This window comes from Triturus cristatus, chromosome 4_1, assembly GCF_964204655.1.
Source record: "Triturus cristatus chromosome 4_1, aTriCri1.1, whole genome shotgun sequence".
Taxonomy (NCBI): Eukaryota; Metazoa; Chordata; class Amphibia; order Caudata; family Salamandridae; genus Triturus; species Triturus cristatus.
Window position 1 is genome coordinate 313,900,519 of NC_140585.1, and position 14,560 is coordinate 313,915,078.

A 14,560-nucleotide genomic window follows, 5' to 3' on the forward strand; every position below is an offset into this window, starting at 1 on the left:
GCCTGAGTGGAATTCTGTGGCGAATATCCCCACGGCATTGAATGCTTCCCCTATTGCTCCTAGCATGGACTTTCCAAACCAGACCACGAGTGAGGTAGGTGGGGTAGGGGAGGGTAATTCTGTTATAATCCACATTCTCTCCTGGAACATTGCAGGTCTCAAAAAGAAATTGCCCATCCCCGATTGGCATGAATTTATTAACAAACATGAGATCTGCATGTTCCAGGAGACTTGGAGCCTGGAACCCCTGTATATGTCGGCTATTCCACCTTCTATATACCGGCTGTAACCCAAGGTATGGCCCGCCCCTCAGGGGGACTACACATCTGGGTGAAGGTAGCACTGAATCTGAATATTAAAGTCCACAATGCCAATTCAGAAGATATTCTCCACTTATCTTTTAAAGGGCCATTGAATGGCACCAGAGTTGACCTTTTCAATGTGTATGCAAGAGGAGGTCCGTCTAATCGAAATTCTGTTACAATCTCCTGTTTGGAAATGGCCCTAGCAGGTATCCTCCCACACTCTAATATTATTCTGGGAGGTGACTTAAATTGCACATATGAACCTCTAAGTGAGGAAGATCTTTTAGGGACTCATGAGGAAGACATAAAACACTCCATCCCTGTTCTAAATCTGAGCCCCATTGAGAGATGGACGGTGAGGGCACTGCAGATCAATGCCCTAACTATGGAATTGAATCTACGGGCACTAAACGGGAGAACTACTTCGGACCCCAATGGGGCTATGACCTTCAACAGATTAAGTGGGCCTTCACGCATTGATTACATTATTTTAGATATAAATTCATGGGGGTATCTGGTTGACATGAAGGTTAAGCAGATGCCAGATAGTGATCACAACCCACTCTGTGCAGACATTAGATGGGAAGCAAGGGAAAATACTATAAATGTTCATTTAGCTTCAAAAGCAGTGATTCCTACCAATTGCAATCGAAGGCTTAAATGGCATAAAGTGTCATGTCAAGAGGATATTTTATCTGGTATAGTTCTCCAAGTGGCCTCTAAGGCAGCAGAATTTGCTCTGCTTAATTCCACGCTCGTCGAGATGAATGGTGCAGACCTTAGTAATTCCTATGAGGAACTTATAGAACATATAGGCTCTTATTTTAAAACAATCGGGGCTAAGGGTGGGACAAAACATGTAGTTAAAAGAGGTAAACTATGGTTCAGTACAGAATGTAGAGATCGGAGAAAGGCCATTTCTCCAGCCCTACAGAAAAAAGATCCTGTAGCCGTAAGGCTGGCTAGGCAAGAATAGAGAAAATCTACAGAAGCTGCCAAACGGGTTTGGGAGGAGAATCATTGGCAGGAATTAAAGAAGGCGGCCTTTTTAAAAGACTCTACTATTTTTTGGGCCTTAATAAACCAATTAACTAAAAGGGGTTCAGATCCTATCCCTAATAATATAACTGAGCAGCAATGGTTTATACATTTTTCAAATCTTTATTGCAATGAGGTAGTGTCCGAGCAATCCTCGACTGTCCGTCCAGACCCCGAGTCAGTACCTATGCAGCCTGAATCAGTTGTTTATTTCACACTTCTAGAGGTTCAGACAGCTATTAAAAGTATAGCTCGTGGGAAGGCTGCAGGCCCGGATGGGCTGCCAGGTGATTTCATTCTTCATGACCCCATAGTATGGGCCAACCTGATCCTCCATTTGATGAACTTATTGTTAAAGGGCCATACAGTTCCAGACTCCTGGAAGGGAGCGGAGGTGGTCGCAATTCACAAGAAGGGGACGAGAGAGGACCCTGCCAACTACAGACCAATAAGTTTAATTGACGTCATCCAAAGGGTGGTTGGCAGGGTTCTTATCTCCAGAATGGGGGCCTTGATAGAAGAGGGGGACATCTTAACACACTTACAAGCGGGTTTTAGACAGAAAATAGGTACTATGGACCAAGTATTTAGATTCACAGCTACTTACTGGAAGACCTTTTTAATTGGTAAAGGGTCCTTGTATTTGGCCTTTACTGACCTCAAAACCGCTTTCGATCTTGTCCCCCGGGCCAAATTGTGGCAGGTATTGCATGACATGGGCCTTCCGCGATACCTCCTGGAACTAATTAAAAGATTGCATGATGGTACGTATGCGAGAATCAGATGGGGGAATGAAGGTCAGCTGACAGAGAGAATATCTGTGCAGAGGGGGGTCCGCCAGGGATGTGTGATGGCTCCCACTTTGTTCTCCCTCTTTATAAATGGGGTGGCAGATCATTTGAAGGAGGACCCAGCGGATGCCCCCGCCCTGGCAGGGGAAAAAATACCTACCCTCCTCTTTGCAGACGACACTCTCCTTATGTCCAAAACCGCCTCTGGTCTCCAGAAACTTCTAGACAGGTTTAGTGCCTTTTGTAAAGATTGCGGCCTTACAATTAATACTATCAAAACCAAATTGATGGTTTTGTCTAGAAACAAAAAATTTAAGAAAATCCACATTGTATTAAATGGCACTTTCCTTGAGGAAGTTGATGCATTTGATTATCTAGGGGTCAGGATAAACTGTAAAATGAAGTGGGACTCTCACATTGCCAAGATGCTGTTAAACTTGACCTCTAGTAAACCCATCAGCCCTGTTCTAGCAGTCTATGAGGGCAAGGCATTGTCCGCTGCAACCTATGGCTCTGAACTGTGGGGATCTGAAAGAGTCACTGACTTAGTTATAGCGGAGCATAAATTTATGAGAGAGTTAGTGGGTCTTCCGGTCTCTACCCCTATTAAACCATTACTTCACGACCTGGGACGCCGCTCAATTAAAGACATTGTTGGCCTCCGGCCTTTACTTTTTTGGGCTCGCCTTAGAAGGACGCCGGAGCTTAGTAACTACGCAGCAGTCCTTGACGAACTTATCGATCTCAATGGCTTTAGGGTGATTCCTTGGCTGAAACATTTAAGGGACTTGGCGATCAATTTGGGGTTAAAAGAAGAATGGTTATCACAGCTGCCCCCGCCGAAAGACACTATCAAAAAATTGTACTGGGAGAGGATACAAGCAAGGGACTTGGGAAATCCCAAGTGGGGTGCACTAACCGACCAATTTTTGATCTATAAGCCAGTACCGAAGCTGGAACCATTCCTTGATTTTATTACTACACCAAGAGACAGATCCTTGTTTCTTAAAATGAGGTATGGCACGCTACCCCTGAATGTTTTTACCAGTAGTTGGAAAAATTTTAAGTACCATCATGTAGTTTGTCCGGGGTGCCCTAATCCAACTGAATCACTGGGCCACTTCCTGTTTGCCTGTAGGGCGTACAGGGGGGCCAGGAAAAGATGGTTAAGCCCAGTTTGCAGAGAATTGGGGACAAGGCAGTGTTCAGTGGTCCTTCGCATCCTGACAACGGACACTACATCTCTGATGGTAATCTGTGGGGTTGCAAAATTTTTGGGGAAAGCGTGGCAAAAACGAACCAAGCTTGTTCGATTGAGTACTGGGTAGATCTTTAAAATGTGTAATTGTGCCGTTTTATGAATTAGCACTTTATTAACCAGCATCCTTTGGCCTTGATCACATTTGCCCAGGCTTGTTGTCCTTTTTATTCTTAATCATGATTTTTAAGAAAACTCATTTTTAAATGTGCTTTTTTTCTTCTTTTTCTTCTTTAGTTTGTATTTGAATATTGTTTTTAGTAAATTTGATTCAATTTTATGATGTAATTGTATTTACTAAATTTAATTTATGATGCACTGTTTTTACTTTTATGATACCTTGTTATCGAATAAAGTATTACAACAACAATATGTTGGTCCCCAGATAGGGTAAACAGCTCGGCTCCCACCGAATGCCCGGTGCCGGGGCCAAGCCCGCTGTTGAAGGGATCACCGGAAAAAGACAAGTCTTCCCCCAGTTAACTCCCAGCCCCGAGATCCCCCCGAAAACCTTCAGCAGGCTTGTCGCCCCCTCCAGTGCCTCCCCAGTGTCAGCCAAGAAGACAAGGTGATCGTCAGCATACAGAGATATATACTGTTCATGCCCCCGCAAGGTCAGGCCCCTATAGTACCGCCCCCTCCTAGCATGCTCAGCCAACGGTTCGATGGCCAACGCAAACAGCAGTGGCGACAACGGACATCCCTGTCGTGTTCCTCGTTCTACTGAGCAGGGGGAGGATATCACCATCCCCGTCCGCACCCTAGCAGTAGCCATCCTATACAATAACCCCGTCCATCCCACGAACGCCTCCCCAAGGCCGAATGCGCACAACACTCGGTACAAGTAAGTCCACTCCAGGCTATCAAATGCCTTCTCTATGTCCACCCACAATACTGCAGCATTTGGAGCATCCCCATGATCTGCGTCCAGTATGCGAAGTAAGCGTCGCACATTACCGGCCGTATTCCGGGTCGGGCTAAAACCCACCTGGTCACAGTGGACTAGTCGTACCATGTGGGATAGGAGCCGAGTCGCCAGAATTCTACTTAAATTCTTATAGTCAGATGTCAGCATAGATAACGGGCGATACGACGATCTGTCTGATGGGTCCCTTCCTGGTTTCGGAAGTGGGATATCGATGGCCTCCCTCATGGAAGCTGGGAGCCTCATCTCTGCCCGCGCCTCTTTATAGACCGCCACCAATTGTGGAGCAAGTAAATCAATATAAGTGGAATAAAACTCAATGGGCAGACCGTCTGTGCCCGGTGTTTTGTTATGTGCCATGTGCTTAATGGCACTCCGTATTTCCCCCAAAGTAATGTCTTGCTCCAACGATTTCGCTTGTTCATCTTCCAACTGGGGCAAGGTTATATCAGCCAAGAGGTCTTCCAGGTCCTCGCCAGCGCCCCCCAACCGACTCCTATATAAGCCCTCGTAATATTCTAAGAACAGATCATTAATCCCTCTTCTGGGTATAGACTGGTGTTCCCAACGATGAATTCAATGCCAAAATAGGCGTGCCCCGAGGCGCCGGATTAGCTAACCAAGCCAGCAATGTGCTCGCTTTGTCCCGCTCCGCATGCGCCCTTGCCAGATAAGCCCTGTGATCGGAGCATCGTAATCTCTCTATCTGAGTTGCCACCTCTTCCCTGGCCCCCACCATTTCTTCCTGCTGCTCGGGGTGCTCAGGCCTCTCCCTCTCAACTCCACGCAACCTGTTTTCTGCTGCTTCCACCTCACTTAGCAGCGTCCTCCGCACTCCCGCCGATTTGGCGATACACAATCCTCTCGTCACCACCTTGAAGGCATCCCACTCCAATGCGATATTAGATGCCGTCCCCCCATTTTCTGTAAAATACTGTTCAATGCCCATTTCTATATCCTTACGGAAGGCCGCGTCCTCCAACATCTCTGGGCGTAATCGCCACATTGGTATCGCAGGCCTCTTCCGAACCCAGCTAATTTTTAGCAATAGCGGATTATGATCCGAGAGCGTTCTCGCCAAATACTCACTGTGAAGGACCTTTGCATGTACGTCCGGAGTGCACAATATTGCATCCAGGCGCACATGCAAGTCATGTAAGGCTGAGAAGGAAGAATAGTCACGATCGTCTAGGTGTTGCATTCTCCATGTGTCTACAAACCCCACTTCTCCTGCCACTCCCTCCTGGCCCTTGCAATCCTGTGTATCAGAGCCTCCGGCAATGGTGGGTGTGACCGATCCATAACAACATCGGCTATCAAATTAAAGTCCCCTGCCGATATCACAGACCCGGTCAGGTAAGGCACCAACTTTCCAGCCAGCCGTTCAAAAAAGGCCATCTGCTCAACATTAGGGGCGTATATGCTACACAATGTTACATCCAGGCCGGTCAGCCGCCCCCCCCCCCCACCACCGCAAACCTCCCTTCAGGGTCAACAAATTGGCGGGTCATCTGGAAGGGTACTCCCGCCCTAACCCATATGAGCGACCCCCTCGCAAATGCAGAATATGTTGTACAATAAACTTGCCATCTACGTTGCAACGCACTGTCCTTCGCTTTGTTATTGTGGGTTTCCTGCAGAAAGGCCACCTGCACCCCCCTCCGTATCAAATAGGTGTGTATCCTGTGGCGCTTTCTCATCGTATGCATCCCCCTCACGTTCCACGTCAGGCATTTAAAATCCAGTATTGTCCCCATGTTGATCCGTTACCCCTTGGCACCTCTGCACTTTACCTACAGACACACCGGCAGCTCCTACAACCCCAAACAAACCATCTAACAGTCCCCAACAGCCCTACCCCAGAACAGGTCCCATCAAAGCAGCACCCATCCAAACTCTCAACTAAACAGTTTCCCCGGTAGCTACCAGGGATCTCTACTCACAATAGAGGGGAGGTGGCCAAGAACCAGACGGCCCGATTCCAACTCAGTCAACCATCCCACACCTTACCCCGTCCCCGCTAATGCTACAGCACCACTGTAGCCCCCCGGATTAAGGGACCTCCTCCCCAAGTCCTCCCCCCCACCCACACCACATTACACCCTATAAACAGCAATAGCTAGAAAGGGGAAGAATGTTTGTAATCAAAAGCACCCTCCAGTCCCGGAGAGAGTCTTACTGTACTATGCATCAGTAATCTCATCAGCAGTCCCTGGAGTGACATGAGGTATAGGAACACTCGCCGAGTCCGATTCTTCAGACGCCGTCCCAGCCGATCCCTTCTCGGAGTCAGTCACTCCCCTCTGTTCCGGCTCTTGTTCGTGAGATATCTCTGTCACTGCTAGGCGTTCCGTCTCCGTCTGAGAGACCGTCGGCTTCTGGGATCTGAGCCTCCACCTTCCAGAGCGCCTTGGTCGGGGAGGGCGCGGGCCCCCCCCAGCAGCCTCCGATCCGCGGCCAGCCTCTCCCTGTCCTGCCCTGTAGGATTCCAACTAGTCCCATGCTTCCTCAGGGGTGCTAAAGAAAAAGGTCTTGTTGTCCATGGCCACCCTCAATCGCGCTGGAAACATCAGGGAATATTGTAACCCTTCTGTACGGAGTGCCTTCTTTACTTCCAGGAAGGAGGCCCGCTGTCGCTGCACCTCGAAAGTATAGTCCGGAAACAACGTCACAGTACCATTTTCCACCCTGAAGGGGCCCACGGTGCGCGCTCTATTCAGAAGCAGGTCTCTATCTCTGTAGTGTAAGAGGCGTGCCACCACAGGCCTGGGCGGCCTCCCAGGGTTCAATGGGCGTGCCAGCACCCTATGTGCCCTCTCCAGGCGAAGAAAGAGGACAGTCCCTCTGGTGCAACTTCGGTCTTCAACCAGGCCTCTAGATAGTCCACCATACTGTCTCCTTCGACTCCTTCGGGCAGGCCCACCACGCTTACATTATTCCTTCTGTTCCTCCCCTCAGCTTCCTCTGCTCTCTTCTCCAAAGTCTGCAGGCGTTGGTGCACGTCCCCCATCTGTGTCTCCAGAGCCTTGTGCGCCGGCTCCAGGTCTCCCAGCGTGGCTTCGGTTAATTTCACCCAGTCTGCCACTTTTGTGTGATCAGCATGGAGAATGCCCAGCCCCACGGACACCTGTGCTATATCCTTCTGAAGAGCATCTCTAGTGTCCGTGATGGCTTTAAGTATCACCTCCACTTGTTGCTGCATCATCCCCTCTGGATGCGACTCTAATGCCTCAGTTTTTTGGTGATCCATCGCCTCTTCCTCTTGTTCCGGGGGTACCCCCCCTGTTTAGCCCGTGGCTTGCCCATGATCGTCCTTCTTGCAGGCTTAAAAACTCCGGTGCCGTTCTATGTCTTTCCCCATCCTCCTCCTTCGCCGGAGAGTCTTCGCAATGGTCCACGCCTCGGAGTGCTCTGCACGTCCTCTGCCGTAGAGAGGTAGTCGCCACTCAGCCCTCAATATGCCCAGGTCACTCCCCTGGTTGCTCCTCGCAGCTTGCGGTGCCACACAGTGTGGTGCTCAACAGTCCACTTGGTCCCCTAGGCCATCACGCTCCTGAGTGTACATCACCAGGGTCTGGGTCCCAGACCAACAATCTCCAGCAGTCCCACCTCAAATCCTGGGCACACTGCCATTAACCACAGGCATGCCCGCCGTCGTTCTGGTGCACACCGTCGCCCAGGGCTCAGTCCCTGCCCGCCGTGCCGTGCCGTCCCCACAGATTTCAGCCTCCTTGTCGTAACAGCAGGGGCAGTCCATCAATGTGCTCACTCTTGTCGTCAGGTGCAGACCATAAGCACTAGGACACCCGGGTAACCTCCACTCACAGCTTTCCACTGCCCCAGGGCCGCTTAGGCCACCAATCTGGGGAGCACCCGCAGGGTTCCGCCGCCACCTCTCACCCCCCCAATCGCCAAGTCAGCAGCTCACCTAGCCATCACCCCAGGCTTCTCAATGAGGCACCATGTGAGTCCCTCCACATCTCGGGGTCCATCTCAGGTAGTTTTCTCCTACAGGGGGTGCACCCCCTACTTGCAGGCCTCCAGGGCAAGTGCCGACCTCTCACCTGCCTCCTGGCCCTCAATGGTGTCACAATGCGTGAGTCTTTCAATGGTGGCCGCACGCACACCATAGGCTGTCTGCACCCACCTCCACTCCCAGTCTATGCATGTTGCAGCACACCTCACAGGGCATCCATGTCCTGCTGCGCCCCACTGCAACGTGCCTCTCTTATTGCGGTCGCTCTAGCCTCCCCGCGCTGCACCAGGAGGACGGAGGCCAGAGGGGGGCGCGGGAATGGAGAGCTCCGTGCTCCGCGGCAGCCGCCGCCGCCCGGTACCTCCGCTACTGCTGGCCGCCAGGACCTCTCCTCGGGCTCCTCTACCCAGCGGTCAGCTTACAGCCAGCTGCTGCCACTCGAGATCGGCTCAGCGCTCCTCCATACCCGCCATCTTGAGTGACCAGGATCCCGGCACCATATCACCTCCGGTTCCCTCCGTGACAATCTCGTCCCCCTTAGGCACCACAGCAAGCACCAGGGCGGCTCCGCACACCGCCAGCACCTTTTTGCAGGGGCAGAGTCAGCCCCTAAGCAGGAGAAATGCCGGGGTTGGCGCAGAGCTCTTAGCTCACGCGACCACCCGCATCGGCCCTTAAGCCACGCCCCCTCAGTCAGACAGTTTATGCACCTGAACACAGGTTTCAGTTGTGTAGCATTCATTTTACAAAAGGTGAGCATCCAGTGCTCGCTGAGTTCAGATAGCCAAGCATGTCCCATGTAGCATGCTAGAGTCTCTCTGCAGCTGTGTTCAGCTGGATATGTGTAGTCCATGTTGTCGATTTCCTTGTCAGAACAGGAGAAAGATGAAAAAAACACAGCTGATTAGCAGTATGATGATTGGAAATCCTCCAAAAATGCTGGAGAACAGAGAATGAAAAGAATTACAGAATCAGTCCAAATACTGCTTGCTTTAAATCCAATCACCAGACCAGATCTAATGCTCTTAAAAAGATGCACAAAACTGGTTGTCACAAATTGTAAATCGTTTGTACGGTATCTCCAAAATGCGCTGAGTATTGCATGTGTAACAGCCTCTGAATTTCTGAAGCAGTTCTGGTTGTCTGCAGATTATAAACTTCAACCAGTCAAGTCATAGAGACTTAATTCTTTGTAAAAGAACAGGCAATAATTTGTTTAAATCATCAACACTCATAGATTTCATACGTATACTAGGTCAAGGTATGTTCCCAATGTTATTTTGAGGTGGAGGATACAAGGTCCTACCTTAGCACTGTATTGTTTCTGAAACTGTTATTAGGTATGGCTGGCCGGGTCCCAACCCACAGCAAGTAACATTTGTTAATAATAAAAGAGAACCGTTATTCAGAAGTTTCTGATGTATGGAACTGATGCAATGAGGGAAACCGATAAAACACAACTAAACCATTGCATAAACACATTACACATTCCGTGCAATTATATGTTGTCACACAGAAGGGAGTGTCCATGAGGCTTTCTGCAGTTTTCTGTACTAATGTGCACAGACTCATCATCATTTTCAGTTAAACTGATGTTAGGAAAAAGGAAATTTCTAGGAATGAAACTATTGTAAGTTGTGCATAGTTTCATACCAGCTGATAGATTTATATTTTTGACAGTCATGAAAATGAAAGGTTTTAATGGAGAATGAATAATACAGAGTGTTAGCCAAGTAATAGGTAGAGTGTCACTGACTGTAAATGGTGCGTCTTCAACTTATTATGTATACTTCATAGGGTATATGTAGATTCTTATTTAGCCATTGTTTTTTGCGCCAAATTTCATGGTTCAAACAGGGCTGTTTCATTCAGGTTGAGAAGTTGCCAAGGCACGAAACCTGATCTGAGTATTTGTAGTGCCCAATTACTCTTAATTGATTCTGCTTGTGTTGTAATAAATTAAAGTCTCCCTTCAAATTATTTTCCCTGTGCCAAAGGGTGATCTTTTAAGATAGCTGTTTGCCCAGCCATCAGGGTTTTTTTTGATGGAAGCAAAGCGTGCTTCAGCCTGGAAATACAAGTGAACCTTGTAGCCAGTAGGGACCTTCTATCCTTCATTGTAGATCACATAAGTGTAACCAAAAGTGACTGGGTATGACTCTGATAACTAGGTTGGTTTTGTTGTCCCTAGTTTGTAAATATTTAGTCTCAAGCATGTCTGCTTGTAGAGCATGCATGATATTAGTATGCATGTTCAGCCATGGTTTGACTGAAATGTGGGAGAAATCAGGTCATACAAGGGCTTCACTCTTTCAGCATAGTGAGGCAAATAAGTACGTCCACAGTTAAAAAAAAATCTCAGCAGGGATTGCAACTTTGTCAAGAGGTTGCAAGGTAGCGCACTTCTTTTTTAAATTTTCTTTAGACTGTTTTTATTTTATTTTTAACCATCAGCCAGAATCTCAACAGGTGAGTCATATATACATCAAATACTACATTGTTACAATTAATTATTACTTTCATGCATGCAGAGAGTACATTTTGGGATTCCTTCCTCCGGTGTTCCTACCCCTTCCCATCCGATAGATTAGATGTGGCCCACTTAAGTTGCTCCCCCTTAGGTAGTGAAGTTGTCCATCTATAACTCATGGTCCCTGCGTATTGGGGTGTATAGTATCAAATCCACTCCCTCCACCTCCAAACTATAGTATTTTAACCACGGCTGCCAGATTTTCTTGAATTTTTTGGGATACCCTCTAGCCTTGTAGGTTGTTTTCTCTGCCCCCATATATAGGTCCATATTGGCATGCCATTCTGCAAGAAGGTAGCGCACTTCTGAGTGAAGTTTGGAGCTAAACCTTTGCCCTCACTGGATAACTTGTATGCTAGGAAGGTCACCATCAGGTAGGCAATCTTCAAATTAAAAAATAAAATTTTAATTTTGTAACCATGTAATATTAACATGGCCACCACTCTGTGTACCTTAATCAGGTGCAGATTCAAATAATCATTAATATAGATATCATCAATGTATGACAATACCTCAGGATCTGGTTGTAGGATCTCCTTGGTTCACTCTGAAAATAGGCCAGGACTATTCTTACAGCCCATGGGCAAACGTTGGAATGAAAATTGTACTCTGTCGAAATTGAAAGCAGTTAGATACTTAGGTTATTTGTTTTGACTAAAGAACCCAATGGAAATATCAAGTTTCGAGCTCTATTTTTCCCACACCAGGTTGGTCATTAAACCTGTGCTATGGGTGTTTAGCACAGTGTAAGTTCACATGTGTAAAATCAAATCTCTATAGTCTAAAACTATTCTAAAGGAGCCATCTAGTTTGGAGACAGGAAAAAGGGACATGTTCCTTGGTGAGAGGCAAGGCGCTATGATGCCCTGATACTGCAACTGACCAAATATTGCTTTTAGAAAACATTTTGCTTACGGCTGAAAGGGTGTTGTGCTTGTGGTTCACTGCATAAGGGAGTGACATGTGGACTGGAGTGTTCGTCCCACCATGCATGGTTTCTGTATAAGACTGGCGCTTGTCTTACAGCCCATTTACTGGCATAAGTTTCACTGATATCTTCAGGTACTATGGGAGAAAAGGCTACCCTTATGAATCTCTGCCCCTGGGATGATGCCAGAATCATCAGCTAACTATGACCAAAAGACCTATTTGATTATACGTGGTATGTCCCCTTCAATTTGTATGTTTAAGTTGTAAACCTTATCAGGAGAATTTAAATGTTGATCTGGAGTCTCGAGCTGTATAAAGTCACCAGTTGGATTCGCATCCAGAAACCTCTGAAGCATCTGATGTACTATTGTCTAGGAGCGCTCTTGCCCAAGTCCTGTTTTGCTGGAAGACTTGCAGCTCTATCAGCATATATTTTAGGAAGTTCTACTACTTTCTTCTTTTATACTGGGGTTTTAGATTCCAATCCTTTCTCCGCCCTCTTTACGCTAACTTCAGTCTTGTGTTCTCCTTGTTTTTCTCTAACCTTCAGTGTCCTGAAAAGCACTTGAAGACTGGCTATCAGAATACTGATACCAGTCAGGTTTTTACAATTGTTTGTGTTCGCTTAAGTTACAAACATCCCTGCCGGATTCCCAAGAAGCGGGTGATCCAGTCTGTATTTTATCTTTATCTTTCTGGTTTTTACTCTCTCCCTTTGCAGATTTCTCTTTAACAGAACCCTCAGTGTCATTTTTAGGTTTTAAATATTGCTTAACGGGTCGAGTACCCTGGGTATCTTGACTTACAGTGGTATAAACGTCTGCGATTAATTTTGGTAGTTCCTGTTCACGGTCTTGAAGTGGAACTGCTTCCAGTCTTTGGCGTATAGCCAGCACTGAAGCCACTTGCTTAATATTGCTTAGGGTGATAGAGGAAACTGCAGAGAAGTTCCCCATTAACTTCATTATTAATTCCAGAACTGCTGCAGCCCTGTGCTCATTTTGTACCTGTTAAAGTACATCAGGGAGGACTGCCAATGAAGGCATCCTGGTGTAAATAAATTTCTAAGAAAATGTCTTAAGCATTTGACAATACAAACAAATTGTGGGCACAAAACTCAACAATGTTAAATGGATGAAATAATACAAACAATCGCAAACAACAAAACAAAAGATGTCAAATACTGTTTTTTAAAACAAAAGTAAGAAAATATTTATTATTTAATGAACAGTGCTTAAAATAACAATACATAATTTAAAAAGACTATTCCGCAGACATACTCGCACTCATACTTGCTGACATAATGTTCTGATAATACTTGATGTCCATAGGTGTTTTGTCTGAAGGATATAATGAATATCTAAATCTAGAGTAATACAAAATTGGACATAATATTCCTAATAATCAATATTGGTCATTCACGGGTAAATAATAACCCTGAGACATGATACTAAAGGGCTTTTATGTTGCAAAGCATGTTTCGGCAAAATGCCTTCATCAGGAAGCCCTCAGGAGAATGTCTGTAAACAAACAGACAGAAAAATATTGGGATATTATTATTAATAGAATGTGCCCACATAAAGATAAATGATACATACAAAGAATGCTAGTCTTGAATTGAAAACGGTTTGTGTAGCATTTTATGACTACACCAACAGATTAACAGAATGTGCATCGTGCAAGAGTGATAAAGGTGCTTTCATGTAGAGTGCTCTGTTATTAAAAGCTGACAGGTAAACGTGTGACTAAGTGAGGTATAAACTTGCCGCTGCTGCAGTGTTTTTTGCAGTGAACCACTTATAACATGAGGTAGCCAATAAATGTGGGTAGATGGAATGTGCCCGCATGCAGGGATCGTATTTGACCCCTGGTGCACCACCCTAAAGACTGGTGAGGTTGATGTCTAACCTGCTTAGATGAAAAATGTCACCTGTATCTGATTGCGCGTGCATGTACATGTAGCTCACTGACTGTTGGAACCGCTGGAAAAATTCACACTGCAATCTAACAAGATGAAGAGAGATGAAAAGTAACTATGAAACCAATAAAGTAAAGAATGGCCGTAAGTGAAGTATCCGTGGTTGAACTGACTTATAAAAAGAGAATAGACGATGGAGAGTCGGGCTCCCAGATGGATGTTGAGTTGTAATAATACAATCACTAAAATTAAAAAAAATCCCTCATGAGCTGCGGACTTTAAATTATTGTTCATGCCAAGCGGTACGTTACAGACAGAGGGGCCTTACCGAAATTGAAAGGCTGTGTGGACTTTCAATCAGTCGACGCCAGGGCAGCGCTCGGCATCGATGATAACAGCCTTAAACGGAACGATGACAAGGGGGTCTTGGGGGGCAGCCGAGCGTAGGGAGGTCTGCCCCCCGGGATGTTTGGGGAATGGGAGCGGCACGGTCCTCTGCTCCGCCCCTTTTTGGGCTTGTTGAGCTTGTTGGGCTGGTTGGGCTTGTTTGGCTGTTTTTGGGCTACTTTATAGCCCAAGGGATATTTAGTTCTCCATTTTGGGTTTCCATCCACCATTTTGTAGTATTCCCGGTGGCTGGTGTTAGGCTGTTTTCAGCATTTTTTCCCCACCCATCCCCCCTTTTTTGATTTGTTCCTTCGGTGGGCATTTAATTTTCCTTTTATCAGTCTGGTTTTTGTGGAGGGTTTTGCTTTGGAACAGGTGTGCAGGGGTTATATATGTGTTGGTGTTAGGGTTGTCGCTTGAAGCAGGTGCAGGGGCGCTTGGCTGTCAAGTTGGCATGTTTTAGCCAAGTTCATTCGTTATTGACAGAGGCAATCCAGGCTAA

General features: G+C 46.7%; 1 long non-coding RNA gene across 1 annotated transcript in view; it reads right to left on the reverse strand.

Moving 5' to 3' along the window:
* LOC146854859 (uncharacterized) overlaps positions 1–14,094 on the reverse strand; it is a 272,491-nt gene extending 258,397 nt beyond the window's left edge. The window contains exon 1 of the long non-coding RNA XR_014980759.1: positions 14,000–14,094. This is a non-coding gene — a long non-coding RNA (uncharacterized LOC146854859). The remainder of the gene's footprint in view (positions 1–13,999) is intronic.
* Between the last annotated feature and the right edge of the window lie 466 nt (positions 14,095–14,560).